At 44.3% G+C, this 19,322-nt stretch overlaps 1 protein-coding gene across 10 annotated transcripts in view; it reads right to left on the bottom strand.

Moving 5' to 3' along the window:
- Positions 1-19,322, bottom strand: part of DLGAP3 (DLG associated protein 3) — an 827,688-nt gene that overhangs the window by 474,798 nt on the left and 333,568 nt on the right. The window contains exon 3 of one of the 10 annotated variants that reach the window (XM_075336007.1): positions 1,274-1,389. The exons of the other annotated variants lie outside the window; for them this stretch is intronic. The gene's annotated coding sequence lies outside the window, so the exon portion shown is untranslated. The remainder of the gene's footprint in view (positions 1-1,273; positions 1,390-19,322) is intronic. 10 annotated transcript variants of the gene reach the window in all.

Raw genomic sequence — 19,322 nt, 5'->3', positions numbered from 1 at the left:
CGTACCCGAGCATTTTAGTGCTTGACCATCACTAATGAGAATGTGAAAAAAAACCTGCAAAAAATGTTTTCATTAAACTCATTAAAATCTGTGTTGATTTTCATACCTCCATGTTTTCGCATGGACTGGATGTCCCTGTCAACCATACATGTGTCCGTCAATGGGTCCATTAAAATCCCAAATAGCACACAGAAGACATCCATGAGATATCCATGTTACACGTACCAAAATTAAATGCAATCAATAAATTAAACTTTTTATGTGTTAAAAATGTGCAAAGATGATGGATTAGATCGATAGATAGATAGATACATAGGATTATAAGACGCACCCAGATTTAGAGAAAAAAAAGGTAAAAATAAATATGAGGTCCGTCTTCTAATCCGGTGGTGTCTTACCGGGGGAAGGGGGGGGCGGCAGTGATGGGGAAGCAAGGTCACAGGAGGCAGGACAGTGCGTGGTAGGGCAATGCTGCGGGTGTCCAGGATGCTTGCTGTGGGCGCTGTGAGGCAGGAGTATCCAGAAGCTCTCAGTGGTGTGGGCTTCATAGAGATGGCGCCCAGTTCCGGTCATGCGCACTATGAAGCCAGGTCTACGCATCCTGGTTTCAGAGAGGTCTAGTGCGCATGATCAGGAGTCACCGCATGTCTGGTCATACGCATTATGAAGCCGTGTGTACACATCCTGGTTTCAGGGAGGTCTAGTGCCCATGACTGGAAGTGCCACAACCTCTGATCATGCACACTGAGCCTAAACCCGGCGTTGGAGGTGGTGACAACAATCAGGTACGCGTGTCCATGCCGATGGCGCTGGGCATTGAATAGCATGTTAGCATGACCCTGTGGGCGTGCTAACATGCTATGAGAGCGGACTAGTTGGGGGAAATAATGTCCTTGTGACTAGTCCCTGCATTCATTAGGATATCATAAAGTATCTTTAGAAATACTTTTTCTAGAGATCTCTTTATGTATTCTACTAGATACAGGCACAGTTAGGCAGGGATTAGCAATATGCACCCAAAACTGGTTCTGGGTGCATATTGCACCTGGCAACTTCCCTTTAAGGATTGTTTGAAGCAAAGTCATTTCATACCACTTAAGCATGTAGGAACATATGCTTGGATAGTATTTAGACTGGAGTGTTGCTTTAGATGTGTTAGATCAGTCATGGCGAACCTTTTATAGGCCGAGTGCCCAAACTGCAGCCCTCAACCCAATTTTTTTTCCGAAGTGCCAACCAATCCTATTATGTAAATAATTGATTTTAATCTTACCTTTCCAGTCTTCTCTTCTCCTCAGCAGGGAGCAATACGCTCATGCGTGCTTACCACACATTGAAGCTCAGCCTCTCCCACTGCCCTTTTCAGACACAGCAGTTGGATTGATCTTTCTGGAAAAAAATTGCAGCATATTAGACAGAGATTTTAACATGGAATGCAATCAGATTTCACCCTGTAATCCACATCTACATTTCAAAGTCTGAACATCTTGAATAAAGACCATAAAGACGTACAAGTTGCTCCCCTCCCCCTTCATTGTGTAGTTATGTCCCCCTTCCTGGGCCACGTCCTGGTAAACATGTCCCCCATCCTGATATATATTTCCTACATTCTGGTATATTTGTCCCAATTATGGCCCCATCCCGGTATATATACCCCATCCCAACATATTCCCCATCCTGGTAAATATTTCTCATCCTGGTAAATGTTCCCCCATCCCGGCATGTATTTCATCCTGGTAAATGTACCACATTCCTGGTAAATGTTCCCCCATCCTGGTAAATGTACTCCATCCAGGTAAATTTACCCCCATTCAGGTAAATGTACCCACATCCTGGAAAATGTCCCCCTTTTATTCTTTTGCACAGAATATTTTATACAGGATGCAGCAAGGTCTCTTTTTGTTAGGCCTTGCATACTATAGTCACTGTTCCTGCATGGAGCACATATATTGTACAGGCACAGCCCGCTTGCATCTATTGGGATGGGCGTAACTAATAGGCTGCTTACCAGATACTGTGAACCTACATGTGTGAACAGTGACCTATGCAAGCCACAAGTGTGCAATTTTACCATCAAGCTCCTTTTGCACCTGTGATGTCTCCATTTAATGGAGGTCTTACTGCATCCTGGCAGTGCATTAGTTTTTTGGCCTGGGCAGTTTACATCTTCTGCCATTAGTCTGTGAGTATTTCAAATGTCCCCCTTCCTGGCATCTTCCCCTTCCTGGTAAATGTTCCCCATCCCAACACGTTCCCCCATCCTGGTAAATATTCCCCATCCTGACATGTTCCCCCATCCTGGTAAATGTACCCCATCCCGACATGTTCCCCCATCCTGGTAAATGTTCCCCTTCCTGGTAAATGTACCCCATCCTGGCATGTTTTCCCCATCCTGTCATGCATGTTTCCCCCATCCTGTCATGCATGTTTCCCCCATCCTGGAAGGCCTGTTTTCCCCATCCTGGCAGGCATGTTTTCCCCATCCTGGCATGCATGTTTTCCCCATCGTGGCATGTATGTTTTCCCCATCGTGGCATGTATGTTTTCCCCATCGTGGCATGTATGTTTTCCCCATCGTGGCATGTATGTTTTCCCCATCCTTGAATGTATGTTTTCACCATCCTGGCATGTATATTTTCCCCATCCTGACATGTATATTTTCCCCATCCTGGCATGTATGTTTTCACCATCCTGGCATGTATGTTTTCCCCTTCCTGGCATGCATGTTTTCCCCATCGTGGCATGTATGTTTTCCCCATCCTTGAATGTATGTTTTCCCCTTCCTGGCATGTATGTTTTCTCCATCCTGGCATGTATGTTTTCCTCATCCTGGCATGTATGTTTCCTCCATCCTGGCATGTGTATTTTCCCCCATCCTGGCATGTATGTTTTCACCATCCTGGCATGTATGTTTTCTCCATCCTGGCATGTATGTTTTCACCATCCTGGCATGTATGTTTTCCCCTTCCTGGCATGTATATTTTCCCCATCCTGGCATGTATGTTTTCACCATCCTGGCATGTATGTTTTCCCCTTCCTGGCATGTATGTTTCCTCCATCCTGGCATGTATGTTTTCCTCATCCTGGCATGTATGTTTCCTCCATCCTGGCATGTGTATTTTCCCCATCCTGGCATGTATGTTTTCACCATCCTGGCATGTATGTTTTCTCCATCCTGACATGTATGTTTCCACCATTCTGGCATGTATGTTTCCCCATCCTGGCATGTATGTTTTCACCCTCCTGGCATGTATATTTTCCCCATCCTGGCATATTTGTTTCCCCATTCTGGCATGTTTATTTCCTCGACCCTGGCATGCATGTTTCCCCCATGCTGGCACTGCCCCCACTTTGGCACAGCCGCACACAAGTTAATAAAAAACCACAACTCACCTTATAGCACCCGCTCCACGCCGCTGAGTCCTCAGTTCCCGCGCGGCCAGAAGACGTCATTACGACAGCGCCGCTTACTGACGCTCCTCCGTCTCCTAGGTAACAGACCTGTGGCCTAGGAGAGGAGGAGTGTCAGAGCGAGGAGAAATGTCCCTACGCTTCAACACAACTTTGAACTGCCGTCGCGGCCACACCAACAGTACAAAGTGGCAGGATGAGGCGACAGGGCGCGTGCCGGCAGAAAAGGCTCTGTGTGCCCCGGCTGGCATGTGTGCCATAGGTTCGCCATCACTGTGTTAGATGCAAGGCCTGCAGCTTTATCGTTATATAAAAAATGTTGTGCGTTCATCACCAGGACAGAACTTTAAAATATATCATTTTCATTGACAGTAAAACAACAGGAGTTCCTTAGGCTGCTTTCACACCTCCGGTTTCTGCAATGCGGCACAATCCGGCACTTTGCAGGAAAATCGCAACCGTTTTTTTTTGCTGCCGGTTGCATTTTTTCTGCATAGACTTTAATTACTGCCGCATTGTGCCGCAAGGCCTTGCGTTCCATCCGGTTTTTGCCGCATGCGGCAGATTTAGCCGATGCGGCGGCCGGATGGAACGTTGCCTGGCACGTTTTTTTGTGTGGCAAAAAAAAAACGCATCGCGCCGCATTCGGCCGATGCGGCGCATTTTTCAATGCATGCCTATGGCGGCCGGATGCGGCAATAACCGCATCCGGCCGCCGCATGCGGTTTTTGCCACTACGCATGCTCAGTAGCATGCCGCAAGCGGCAAAAACTGGAATGGCCGCAAAGGAAAAACTTATGCAAAGGATGCGGTGTGTTCACCGCATCCGTTGCATGGCTTGCACAGCCGGATTGAGCCGCAGAGCTCAAGCCGGATGTGTGAAAGCAGCCTTACCTGGCCATGTGTCCTTGTTTGAAGGACAACTTTGCCGGTAAGGGGTATAGAGAGTGTAGATGCAGAATAAGCCAACATAGAGATATTGCTCACGATAAAGATATGCCTATCACCAGACATTTTAGAGGCATGCAAAATGGAAGAATTGATTGAATTCATTTTTGTGGTCTAGAGATTGAGAGACCTCCTTTAAGACAAGGTAATTGAAACGGATATCGTATTGCAAAAAACCTAGGTCGATGAAAACAGGATAAAAACATTACACATCCTGAGGGTCTGAATGAAAACCTATCGAACACTTGTTTCGGTAAACCTCTTCTGAGTCCACACACCATTCTTATCAAATCATCTGCTTCTGGAGTGATTTAGTAATCCATGTTATCAAAACCTCATGAGTAACTGTTCATAAAATTATGGATAAAATCTGTCTGTTGCTGGGTTTTTGCTATGTAATGTGAGAGCAGGATATTGTAGGGACAGATACCCTGATTCCAGTGTGTCAGGTCTGGTAACTGTCATTTTCATAAAAACACTGATCTCTCTCCTGCAGATCTATCAGTTCTGTGAATGCTGAGCTCTTTATCATCACGCCCACATCACTAATTGCAGCTTTCTGTGTACACGGTGCATAGACAAAAAGATGGAAATCAATCCCTTCACGACCTAGGACGTAACAGAACGTCCTAATTCATGAAGGGGTAATCACCACTGGATGCTGTGGCGATCCGGCAGTGATGTCTGCTGATTTGAACAGCAGACGTGTGCCTCACAGGTGCGGGTGTATCTACAATTCACCCGTGCCTGTTAACCCCTTAGATAGTGCTCTCAAAAAGTGACAGTGCAATTTAAATGGCCTTTGCCCACTGCCATTGGAGGCCCCGTGATGCAGTCATAGGGATCCTATGGTTGCCATGGTAGCGACGGGTCATGTGATGACTCCTGTCACTATCATGACGGAGTTCCGGTAGAGAGCCGGCTGTAACAAGAACGCAGCATTTCTGCTGATTAGAGCTGTGCTGCTCTGATCAACAGATATGAATGAGCAATCAGACTGTTGATCCTCATAGTCCCCTAGGGTAACTAGTAAAATTGAAAAGTAATAAAAAAGTTTTAAAAAATTTAAAAAAAAATAAAAAAAAAATAAAAGTTCAAATCACCCCCATTCGCCCCATTAAAAATTAAAGGGTTAAAAAAATATATAAATATACATACTTGGTATCACCGCATTCAGAAATGACCGATCTATCAAAATATAAAATCAATTAATCTGAAAGGTAAACAGTGTAGCCGCAAAAAAATTCCGTACACCAAAATTAGTTTATTTGGTTATGTAACATACAGTAAAAGGTGATCAAAACATCCCATCTGCGCAAAAAAGGTACCATTAAAAATGTCAGCTCAAGATGCAAAAAATAAGCCGTCAGTGACCCCCATATCCTGAAAAATGAGAACGCTACGGGTCGCAGAAAATGGCGCAAAAAGTGAACTACTTTTTTTGGACATACTTCTGAATTTTTTTAACCCCTTAGATAAAAGTAAACCTATACATGTTTGGTATCTATGAACTTGTACCAACCTGAGGCATCAGTTTTACCATATAGTGAACACAGTGAAAAAAATACCCCCAAAATAATCATGCAATCGCATTTTTTTTGCAATTTATCCACACTTGGAATTTTTTTCCCACTTCCAGTACACTATATTATAAAACTCATGGGTTCATTTAAAATACAACTTGCCCCACAAAAAAAAGCCCTCACATGGCGAGATTGCTGAAAAATGAAAAGGTTACAACACTCGGATGAAGGGGAGTGAAAAACAAAAACGAAAAAGTGCCCGTAAAAGGGTTAATGGTGGGGCAAAAGTACTAGATGGCACAAAACAAATAGTCATCTAGTGAGAATTTCCTGCTGATATCAAATACATTTTTAGTGAAACAACAGCAAACAGCCTAGTAAGTAACACGTCTGGAATGAGGCACTGTGTGTCTAAAAAACCCGGTAACCGATTCCCTTTAACACCACATTTATCAAGGGGGATGATAAATAAAGAGTATTTCCTGTGCATTAAATGGAGAGTGGTGCATTGAGTCTTATGGCCTCATGATACACCGTAGACTAGCATTATATGAACCCACTGATATAGACGGTATCAGCTGACAGTATACAACACAAGGTATTGGAGAGATAAGAATTTTACAAGTCTGATTATGGATTGCCAATCCTTTAGTTCTCAAAGAGATAGGCCGTAGTAAGAGGAGGCTGAGAATATGGCCAGAATCACACTTGCTAGTGCCTCGCGTGTAACTCGCGCGAGTCTCTCATGGCAGAACCCGGCATGGCCGCACACTATGCATACAGGAGCGTCTGAGCTGCATAGAGATACATGCAACCGACCTGCTCCTGTATGCATAGTGTGAGGCCATGCCGGGTTCTGCCATGAGAGACTTGCGCGAGTTACACGCGAGGCACTAGCAAGTGTGATTCTGGCCTATAGGCGCTTTCAGCAGAGCGAGCACTCCTGTATGTGGGAGGGCTGGGAGGCATAGTGGCAGAACCTTCTTTTGGCTAAGCGCTAGATAAAGTGTATGGGTAGCTTGTACCCTAATCAGTGGACTGGACTGGAACATTCATTGTGTTACTGGTACTCAACTACATTCAGTATATCTGTTTTCCTATGGTTGTAGAAAGCAGGAGGTAACTACCATCATAAGAACGCTCACCTCCCCCCTGACTAGGTGTCTGTAGTAACGCTAACTGGTTTTAGACATGCACAGTACTATATAGATGCCTGATATTAAAAATCACCTGTCACCACGTCAAAACTGGAACCATTTTGCTTTTAATTTATTCTCTCTGCTGCACTGAGTGTTTTGTTTTTCTTTTTAAATCGCCCATAAGGTTCCAGACATATAGACCTTTTTATTTAGTGCAAATTTTGGTCTATACTAAAAGGGAGGGGATTATAGGATTCTCTAGGGCATGTCTTTAGACTGCTCTTATCGACACACAAAAGTAGAGGAAAACGGCACTATCTGTTAACCCAGGGAGTGGAGTGTAATGCTGACAATGAAAGCTGACGAAGAACCCAAAAAGTGGCCAAAAAAGTCCAAAAACGGGAAAACACAAATTGTCACATGACAAAGATGTAGTGGCACTCAACATCTGGAATAAAAATGTTAGTCTTTACTGGATTCCATTAGAACATACAGGCAGATTAGGGAGCTTGCAGTGTACAGTCAGACCATGGATGCTTCACTTGTATAGACGCTTGTACAGGTCTGCAGACTCGTAGAAGCCCCTATACACACGAAATTGCCATGGTCTGACTGCTCACTGCATGCTCCCTAATCTGCCTGTATTAATGGACACAGGACCAGTGGCACTGGAAGACCCTTGTAAATTAGAATCTTTTTGTTACTACATCCCATTGAATTTTATTATTACTATTATTATTATTATTATTATTTATTACTATAGCACCATTTATTCCATGGCGCTTTACAAGTGAAAGAGAGTATACGTACAACAATCATTAACAATACAAAAGAGACTGGTATAGGAGCAGAGAGGATCCTGCCCGCGAGGGCTCACATTCTACAATGGATGGGTGATGGTACAATAGGTGAGGACAGAGCTGGTTGCACAGTAATGTACTGGACTGAGGGTTATTGTAGGCTTGTCGAAAGAGATGGGTCTTCAGGTTCCTCTTGAAGCTTTGAATTATCCATTATTAATGGCAACCAACCAGCAGAATTTTCATCTAATATATAAAGCTGAGTGTATGTGTGTGTGTGTATGTGTGTATGTCCGTTAAAGGAATCCGCACCGTTGCATTTACAATCACGAAATTTTGCACAGACGCCTCATGTGACCCAGGGAGAGTTGTAGACTATGTTTTGACAGAAAAATTTTACCCCGTGCTTTACAGTTACTCTCCATAAATCCTGCCGCCATTAAACTGAATGGAGGTGGGAGCTATAGGTTATTAATAGCAACTGTCAGTGGTTGCTATGGGAACAAAATAAACTGTTAGTTGAAGCTTATGCGTGAGGTTACAGTGCCTACAAGTAGTATTCAACCCCATGCAGATTTAGCAGGTTTGATAAGATGCAAATAAGTTAGAGCCTGCAAACTTCAAACAAGAGCAGGCAGGATTTATTAACAGATGCATAAATCTTACAAACCAACAAGTTATGTTGCTCAGTTAAATTTTAATAAATTTTCAACATGAAAGTGTGGGTCAATTATTATTCAACCCCTAGGTTTAATATTTTGTGGAATAACCCTTGTTTGCAATTACAGCTAATAATCGTCTTTTATAAGACCTGATCAGGCCGGCACAGGTCTCTGGAGTTATCTTGGCCCACTCCTCCATGCAGATCTTCTCCAAGTTATCTAGGTTCTTTGGATGTCTCATGTGGACTTTAATCTTGAGCTCCTTCCACAAGTTTTCAATTGGGTTAAGGTCAGGAGACTGACTAGGCCACTGCAACACCTTGATTTTTTCCCTCTTGAACCAGGCCTTGGTTTTCTTGGCTGTGTGCTTTGGGTCGTTGTCTTGTTGGAAGATGAAATGACGACCCATCTTAAGATCCTTGATGGAGGAGCGGAGGTTCTTGGCCAAAATCTCCAGGTAGGCCGTGCTATCCATCTTCCCATGGATGCGGGCCAGATGGCCAGGCCCCTTGGCTGAGAAACAGCCCCACAGCATGATGCTGCCACCACCATGCTTGACTGTAGGGATGGTATTCTTGGGGTCGTATGCAGTGCCATCCAGTCTCCAAACGTCACGTGTGTGGTTGGCACCAAAGATCTCGATCTTGGTCTCATCAGACCAGAGAACCTTGAACCAGTCTGTCTCAGAGTCCTCCAAGTGATCATGAGCAAACTGTAGACGAGCCTTGACATGACGCTTTGAAAGTAAAGGTACCTTACGGGCTCATCTGGAACGGAGACCATTGCGGTGGAGTACGTTACTTATGGTATTGACTGAAACCAATGTCCCCACTGCCATGAGATCTTCCCGGAGCTCCTTCCTTGTTGTCCTTGGGTTAGCCTTGACTCTTCGGACAAGCCTGGCCTCGGCACGGGTGGAAACTTTCAAAGGCTGTCCAGGCCGTGGAAGGCTAACAGTAGTTCCATAAGCCTTCCACTTCCGGATGATGCTCCCAACAGTGGAGACAGGTAGGCCCAACTCCTTGGAAAGGGTTTTGTACCCCTTACCAGCCTTGTGACCCTCCACGATCTTGTCTCTGTTGGCCTTGGAATGCTCCTTTGTCTTTCCCATGTTGACCAAGTATGAGTGCTGTTCACAAGTTTGGGGAGGGTCTTAATTAGTCAGAAAAGGCTGGAAAAAGAGATAATTAATCCAAACATGTGAAGCTCATTGTTCTTTGTGCCTGAAATACTTCTTAATACTTTAGGGGAACCAAACAGAATTCTTGTGGTTTAAGGGGTTGAATAATAAATGACCCTCTGAATAAACTTTTCACAATTTAACAAAAAAATAAAAAAAGAAATAACATTCTTTTTTGCTGCAGTGCATTTCACACTTCCAGGCTGATCTACAGTCCAAATGTCACAATGCCAAGTTAATTCCGAATGTGTAAACCTGCTAAATCTGCAGGGGGTTGAATACTACTTGTAGGCACTGTATATGATGTCAGTGGAGAGATGGATAGAGAGACAGAAAAAGACAGACAGACAGAGACACAGACAGAGACAGATGGGGAAAGAGACAGACAGACAGACAGAAAAAGAGACAGCCCTGGAAAGAGACAGCCCTGGAAAGAGACAGCCCTGGAAAGAGACAGATGGGCAAAGAGACAGACGGGCAAAGAGACAGATGGGCAAAGAGACAGACAGGAAAGAGACAGCCCTGGAAAGAGACAGCCCTGGAAAGAGACAGCCCTGGAAAGAGGCAAACGGGCAAAGAGACAGACCTGGAAAGAGACAGACCTGGAAAGAGACAGACCTGGAAAGAGACAGATGGGGAAAGAGACAGACCTGGAAAGAGACAGACCTAGAAAGAGACAGACGGGGAAAGAGACAGCCCTGGAAAGAGACAGTCCTGAAAAGAGACAGTCCTGGAAAGAGTCAGCCGGTCAAAGAGACAGACCTGGAAAGAGACAGACCAAGACAGACGTAAAAGAGACAGACGGGGAAAGAGACAGACAGACACACACACATAGAGACAGACACAGAGATAGAGACAGACACAGAGATGGAGACCGATAGACTGATACAAATACAGACAGAGATAGAAATAGTCAGACAAAGACATTGACACAGACAGACAAGGAAAGAGGAAAGAGAGAGACAGAGAGACAGACAGACAGCGACACACAGACAGAGACTGGGAGAGAGACAGAGAGAGTTACTATCCCGGGCAACGCCCAGGTACTACAGCTAGTATATAACTAAATATATAGAAATATATAGAAATATATAAAGAAAAGTCAGTGCGATAAGATTGTGCCAAAGATAGCGCTGACTCCGACACAATCTTAGTGAAGAGTTTCTGAAATACTTCTAGATGCAATTGTGATGCCCTGGCAAAACCAGGTAGTCACAGAGGTTGTACAAATCTCTCAGGTACAAGACTCCATCCTCCTTGGCTCTTCAACACAAAACCCACACCCAGGAGCACAACACCAGTCAGTAAAGCCTAGCCACCCCCCAATAGGGACACACCAGTGGGCGGGACCAGGCGGATGGGAGCGCCCACCTAGGGGTTCAGAGGTGTCAGGGGAGGGAAAACGTCAGTTAAGTGTCAGAGGAGGAGGAAAGAGGAGTCGGAGTCAGACAGATGAAGTGGAGGAGTGTGAAGTACCAGCATAGTCAGAGGTTGGGGCCCCTGGACTACCGGACTAGGTGGCAGATGGCAAGCAGGACTACAGGTGACGGAGATCCAGTCGTGGGAGTCCTTAAGTGGACTGGGGCAGGGTTGTAGCCCGCTGGTGCTGACAGCGGGAATCCAGTCCGGAGGCCGTGGACAGTCGGGGTGCCTGAACCTTAGGACGAGGAAGGTTTCAAGCCCCTTGTCAATTGACCAACCGGGGACAGGGTTTCAAGCCTTGTTCTACAGAAGCCCAGAGAGCGAAACGGAAGCTCAACGCGGGGGATAGGGTGTCCGCCAGAACCCACAGAGATCCCAAGGGTCAGATTTTGCAGGCCACAGCTCCCAGCATACAAAGTACCGGGAATGGACTTCCCCATTTCAAGCGGAGTCGTCCCATTGAAGACACAAACACTGAGTGCAGGAGGAAGGGACCCCTGTTTGCTACACCAGGGTGTGGGACCCGAGTACACCCGCCAGAGGCAACCGGTCATTGGCAATTTGTTTTACCACTGGAGTCTGTGTGCAATTCTTTGGAACTGTGAGTACACCATCCATCCCCGGTCCAACCCTGCATGACATTCTCCACAGCCACCACTCCCGTTCACCTGGGCCACCGGGACTACACCTCCCCTACCTGTTGAGGGGATTCCACCTTGCTGCCCAGCTCCATCAGCCCCAGGCATCCCATCACCGGGCAGCAGCGGTGCAAACAACTCTCGCCGCAACCCACGGGTGACGTCACTGACAAACTATTCCCCTGTAAATATTCCCCCTTTCTACGGTTGTGAGGACGGACAGCCGTACGAGCCCGGGTCCGGCTACCACTCGAGCCACAGTAACAAAGCCGGATTTGAGCAGCCCCTGCAGCGGCCCGGCCCCTGTCCGCAACACAGTTGCACGCGTCAGACATAAATGACGAGGTTAGAAAGGCCAGGCAAGCCTACAGGGGAGAAATAATAACACAAGACCTGAACCACATAGTCCTGCCCCTATGCACGCACCACTCAAAATTACACATTTTTCAGCAATCAAGCATCCAATCTTTCAACTAAGGGTACGCTCACATGAGCGTGAAAAACGGACAAGAAAATTTCGCATTGCACTCTGACCAATGCTAGTCAATGAGGGAGAGCAGTTGGTCAGCTTTTCTCGCATCCAGATTCTGGATGCGAGAAAAGCGACAGCATGGTGCGATTTTCTGCGAGAGCCGTCTCACTCGCACCCATTCAAGTGAATGGGTGCGAGAGATACATCGGACTGCACAGACTGCACTCAGATGTTATCCCAGTGCACTGCGATATACGCACAGGCTCACAATGGAGGAGATGGGGGGATTAAGCGCTCCCTCTCCTCCGCAGTGCCCGCCCTCAGCTTCGCAGTTGTGACCTGATTGCAGGATCGGGTCACAGTCGCATGACACTTAGCTCATGCTCGCAGCAGAGCCTGAGGCGGGGGTCATTATCATATCGCATCCCTTGCTCTCGCATCAGATGCCATACATTAGTGTGAGTCCAGCCTAAAGGCCACTTTACACACAGAGATAAATCTTTGGCAGATCTGTGGTTGCAGTGAAATCATGGACATATTGTTCCATTTGTACACCGCCACAAACCTGGCACTGATTGTCCACAATTTCACTGCAACCACAGATCTGCCAAAGATATATATATAAAGTTATCTCTGTGTGTAAAGTGGCCTTAAAGGTATGATTTGATTCAGCATCCTAGTGCCAGTATAGACGTGCCTTTACTTTATATATGAAAAGTCTGCTGGTTGGTTCCTTTTAAGCATATATCATATGTTAGTGGGGACAGTTTAGGGTATATGACAAGGAATTTCTTCTCCTAGGCATAGAAGTCAATATGTTCTGATCTCACTGACATTGATGCCCCAATTATTGGATTAGACAAATTACATCTGATCTCATGATGGTGAGTATTTTTGTCACTTGTAGTTTGATCCTACTCCCTTGTCCACTGTTTAACCTTTCAGTACTTTAATTGGATTTCGAGTTGTTTCGACAAATATTCTATTTATATTATTTTTAATGTATAGATTAAGTTATGTTTTAATAGGACCATTGTTATCTTCATGAAGTGTTTGTTTTTGGTCCAACATTCACACACAAGCTTGGTTTTCATACTGCTAAAACAATTAAGGAGGGCTGTATTCTGTCCACTGCCATTGGGGACAAACCTCAAAGATATCTAAGGTCAAGACCAAATATCCCCATGCTAGGCTCTTGACTTTTGGAGCTGACTTCGACATTTGTGGTCAAAAGTTTTAACACTGACCAATTTTGGTTTTCAAGAAAGTAGGCTGCTTCAGCTTTTATAGTGGAAATTTCCATTAACTCTAGGATGTTATGAAGAATGATCAGATGAACTGTGAAGTCATTCCTTGCCATGAAAATTAACTTAATGAAAAAACCATTTCCATTGAATTTCAACCCTGCCACAAAATGACCTTCCTTTGGAGAATATTGGAAGCTAGTCCGGTTTCGGTAAATGCAAAAAAGAAGGCTCTTTGATGTACGGTATTTTTCAAGAAAGTTTGAAAACTGAGTAATAGTTAATAATGTAAACCTTCTGCACAAAAATGTCAGATAATATAGTAAAAGATTCAATATATATAGGTAAATAAATATATAATAGGCCAGAATACCCACCCTTTAAATAAGATATAAGGGAACTTGCATATTACATAGCACAGCAAAATTCAATGTGCACAACAGATTGAAATAGATAGTACAAAAACTTAATATATGGGTCAGTCTCACCATCCGCTCCAGCGCACGTTTCGTGACCTACTTCCTCAGTTGGAGTGGTGGGAGCGGACGAGAGACTGAATAGCTAATACAGTTAGGTCCAGAAATATTTGGACAGTGACACAAGTTTTGTTATTTTATCTGTTTACAAAAACATGTTCAGAAATACAATTATATATATAATATGGGCTGAAAGTGCACACTTCCAGCTGCAATATGAGAGTTTTCACATCCAAATCGGAGAAAGGGTTTAGGAATCATAGCTCTGTAATGCATAGCCTCCTCTTTTTAAAGGGACCAAAAGTAATTGGACAAGGGACTCTAAGGGCTGCAATTAACTCTGAAGGCGTCTCCCTCGTTAACCTGTAATCAATGAAGTAGTTAAAAGGTCTGGGGTTGATTACAGGTGTGTGGTTTTGCATTTGGAAGCTGTTGCTGTGACCAGACAACATGCGGTCTAAGGAACTCTCAATTGAGGTGAAGCAGAACATCCTGAGGCTGAAAAAAAAGAAAAAATCCATCAGAGAGATAGCAGACATGCTTGGAGTAGCAAAATCAACAGTCGGGTACATTCAGAGAAAAAAGGAATTGACTGGTGAGCTTGGGAACTCAAAAAGGCCTTGGCGTCCACGGATGACAACAGTGGTGGATGATCGCCGCATACTTTCTTTGGTGAAGAAGAACCCGTTCACAACATCAACTGAAGTCCAGGACACTCTCAGTGAAGTAGGTGTATCTGTCTCTAAGTCAACAGTAAAGAGAAGACTCCATGAAAGTAAATACAAAGGGTTCACATCTAGATGCAAACCATTCATCAATTCCAAAAATAAACAGGCCAGAGTTAAATTTGCTGAAAAACACCTCATGAAGCCAGCTCAGTTCTGGAAAAGTATTCTATGGACAGATGAGACCAAGATCAACCTGTACCAGAATGATGGGAAGAAAAAAGTTTGGAGAAGAAAGGGAACGGCACATGATCCAAGGCACACCACATCCTCTGTAAAACATGGTGGAGGCAACGTGATGGCATGGGCATGCATGGCTTTCAATGGCACTGGGTCACTTGTGTTTATTGATGACATAACAGCAGACAAGTGTAGCCGGATGAATTCTGAAGTGTACCAGGATATACTTTCAGCCCAGATTCAGCCAAATGCCGCAAAGTTGATCGGACGGCGCTTCATAGTACAGATGGACAATGACCCCAAGCATACAGCCAAAGCTACCCAGGAGTTCATGAGTGCAAAAAAGTGGAACATTCTGCAATGGCCAAGTTAATCACCAGATCTTAACCCACTTGAGCATGCATTTCACTTGCTCAAATCCAGACTTAAGACGGAAAGACCCACAAACAAGCAAGACCTGAAGGCTGCGGCTGTAAAGGCCTGGCAAAGCATTAAGAAGGAGGAAACCCAGCGTTTGGTGATGTCCATGGGTTCCAGACTTAAGGCAGTGATTGCCTCCAAAGGATTCGCAACAAAATATTGAAAATAAAAATTTTTTTTTTTGGTTTGGTTTATTTGTCCAATTACTTTTGACCTCCTAAAATGTGGAGTGTTTGTAAAGAAATGTATACAATTCCTACAATTTCTATCAGATATTTTTGTTCAAACCTTCAAATTAAACGTTACAATCTGCACTTGAATTCTGTTGTAGAGGTTTCATTTCAAATCCAATGTGGTGGCATGCAGAGCCCAACTAGCGAAAATTGTGTCACTGTCCAAATATTTCTGGACCTAACTGTATGTGTAACCCCCATCCCACCACTGTTTAACAGTTTGCTTACAATGCACAGGGTATACAGGGAGCTGCCAGTCAGAGGTGTGCATACCTCACAACTTTAGAAGAACGGAAAGAGGGACAAAGTATGCGGTGCACGCAGCGCACTACGGCAAAATTTGACCACGCCCCTAGCCACAACCATTTGGCAGTGAGGGATGTTCAGTAGACGCCCCAGACTGTTCATACATTTTTAGTCGTATTAGCCAGTACTTTCTAATCTTTATGTAGCTTCACTATATGACATATTGCTTTATTGTGTTTGTAAGGCCGTGTTCACACATTGGTGAAATCCTGTGTTTTTCTTTTCTGCAGGCGTCCACACCAAACTACACAATAACAATCTTCTCTGATTATTTAATTTTTTCTGCATTTTTTATTCCTTTTTCCCCATTATTTCATGTGTTTTTGTTGCAGATGTGAATTTGTGGTTTTAGTTGTTTTTTTTTATACTATAGAAAAGCTTTGATTCTGCATTTATAAAGTAACTGCAGTTTTTTCCATGTGATTTTTTTTACGCTCCACATAGAAGCCTGTAGATGATAAAAAAAAGCACTAAAACCGCAGAGTTCAGCAGCGTCTTTTCATGAAATCACATTCACTTTGCTGGACAGTTAAACACATGAGAATTTATGTGCAAAAAAAACAGCAGAAAAAAATGCAGCATTTACACTACATGTGAACATGGACTATAAATGTCCAAGCAAAAGTGGATGAGACGTCATGAAATCTCAGCCCCCTGAGTGTCTACAAACACTGCTGATCCGTGCGGCTTGGGTGTTTTTTTTCTCTATAGGCCTCCTTCTGGAGCCTGAAAAAAAAACACAAGCAGAAAAAGTCTTTTTTTATTTATTTTTAGTAATTTTATTAGAATAAAAAACATATTTTCCTCTCCTTCTAGAGAGGGAGAGATGCTCTTCTTTACAATAGATCTATATGTCCAGTGTAATGTGTCAGAGACTGCAGGTTTATCTATAAAAAATACTCTCTCTCTCTCTCTCTCTCTTGTCATTTCTTTATAGTGGTTTCATAGCATCAAAAAAATCTGAGTTTTTTTCACCTACATAGAGATACAGTATATATCTTTCAATATCTCTATGTAACTAAATAATCTTTCCTCTGGCTTTTCTACCTGCAATACAGGTCAAGATTAACAAATCCTGCTATGTCCCTCAGTACAGGCAATGGATCAATGGTAGAGTTGCTGTATATGGAGGACAGTTTGACAATCTCAAGAGTTCTAGTCCTGTCCAAATCCCAAGCAGGTAAGAGTTTCATTTATTTACTGCACTGACAGGTGGCACCAAAACAAGAGCAGGGGACTGCAGGAAGGATCCCTCAAACCAGAACAGTCCAACTGAATCCAGGACAGTTAGGAGGTATGGGTGTGAGCAAGGTTATTGTACACAGAGCAGTATACTTAGCTTTTCTACATCAGACAAAACAGGAATCCTGTAAAAACTACACCAAGCAGCCCATTAAGGGACACATCTGGAATCAAGCTTTCCTTGCCCTATATTAAGCTGCTTTCAGGGTATATAGCAAAAACCTGTTGACAGATACCCTTTAAGTCAAGATGGATGGATTTATGAACAGCTCCAAATATCAAACAATTTTGCAACAAAACCTTCAGACCTCTTCTAAAAAGCTGAAGAAGAATTTAACCTTTCAGTATGACAACACCACTAAGCATACCTCCAAATCATCAAAATAATAGCTTCACAAGAAGAAGACTAAGGATTTGGAATGGCCCAGCCAGAGCCCAGACCTGAGACCAATTGAAACTCTGTGGGTGACCTGAAGAGGGCACTGTACACTGGAGATGCCCTCACAATCTGACAAATTTGAAGCGATGCAAGCAAGAGTGGGCAAAGATTGACAATTCTAGATGTGCCAGGCTGATAGACTGAATATTGTCATAAATAAAGGATACCTCAGCAAAGCATTAGTTTAAAGGTATGATATGTGCATAATTATGTGTGGCGCCCTGTGCCTAATCACCACAAATAATAGCTACATGTGTATTTCAAACTGTATAACATGTATTGCCAGGTTAATGAATTTGGTTTTCTCTGCTGTTCACTACAAACACACAAATGCCCACACTCCCTTACTGGGGCTGTTCCCTTAAGCTGCTAACATAGCTTGTGTGTGTGCACCCTAGAAGGAGATAAGGGAGGAGCTTAGGTGTGGGGTAAATTCAAACAGTTGGAGAAATAAAGTTGGTGTGAGGTGAAGTGAGGAGTGTTAAATGGAGATGGTCCTGTCCTGAGGTAACTGTTAAAACCTCTATAGGCGCAAGCTACAAATTGGCAGGGTATCAGTCCCTAGACCACCAGACTTTCAAGGTCAGTGGCAAACTGAGAGACTGCTTTTAGCCTTTTTATAATGAGCAGTGAAGTGCCTGGGAGTACCGTGACACATTTGAGTCTTGAAACCTGTAGAAAAAATAGTGAGTTTTCCTTCAGGATTCAAGTCACCTGCTCGTCGGAAGGGATAAAAGATCCAGAGTTCTCTTGTCTTGAAAATCCCAGGACTTCCAGACACCTATTCCCAGGTAGGAAAGTAGTTAGGCTGGAGTCACACTTGCGATTGGAAAATCGGACCGATTCTCATGCTAGAAAGTAGCATGAGCTCTGTCCGAGTGTTGATTCGTGTGAAATGCAACTGCAATGCGATTCTGTGATTTTTCTCATGACTGTAGTCCATGTGCAATCCTTGTGTGATCCGTATGTGATCCGTTTATATTCTCAGCAGCTATGTCATTTGCCATTCAGCTCCTCTACATGCCCGCTGACAGCAGACACAGAATGAAGTCGGATGAACTTCACCCAACTTCATTGTCATTCTGCGGCTCTGTCTGTGTGTCATGGCCTGATTTTCGGTTACCGGTGAAGGTGAGACATGCTATCAGCGGAGCCGTCACTGAGGTTACCCGCGGCCACAGCTGCAGTCCTCCACCTGAGATCTGTGGCCGCGGGTAACCTGAGTGACGTCATCGTTGACAGCGCGACTCACTTCAGTTGCTGCAGGGAGCTCACAGAGAGCGGTCGTGGTATGTGGCCGCTCTCTGTCAGCTTCATGTAGCAAAGCTGAAAGCGTCATGAGACCTCTGTGGATTGCGTCGGACTTGGAGGGGTATTTGGGGACTTGAATAAAGTGGTGAAAAAGGGTTTTTTTTGGTCATTTATTTCAAATAAAGGATTTTTGGGTGTATGTGTTTATTTTCTTTTACTTACAGGTTAATCATGGAAGGTATTTCGGGGAGACGCCTGCCATGATTAACCTAGGACTTAGTGGCAGCTATGGGCTGCTGCCACTAACTCCTTATTACCTCGATTGCCACCGCACCAGGGCAATTCGGGATGAGCCGGGTACAGTCCCGGGACTGTCGCATCTAATGGATGCAGCGATTCCGGGGGGCTGCTGGCTGATATTGTTAGGCTGGGGGGCTCCCCATAACATGGCGCTCCCCATCCTGACAATACCAGCCTCCAGCCATGTGGCTTTATCTTGGCTGGTAAGAAAATTGGGGGGGGCCGCATGCCGTTTTTTTTTTAAATTATTTATTTATTTAATTTACTGCACGATATAGACCCACCCACCGGCAGCTGTGATTGGTTGCAGT

Source organism: Anomaloglossus baeobatrachus, chromosome 2 (genome assembly GCF_048569485.1).
Source record: "Anomaloglossus baeobatrachus isolate aAnoBae1 chromosome 2, aAnoBae1.hap1, whole genome shotgun sequence".
Classification (NCBI taxonomy): Eukaryota; Metazoa; Chordata; class Amphibia; order Anura; family Aromobatidae; genus Anomaloglossus; species Anomaloglossus baeobatrachus.
The sequence above is the reverse complement of the archived record's forward strand: the minus strand, read 5'-3'. Positions and strand labels throughout refer to the sequence as shown.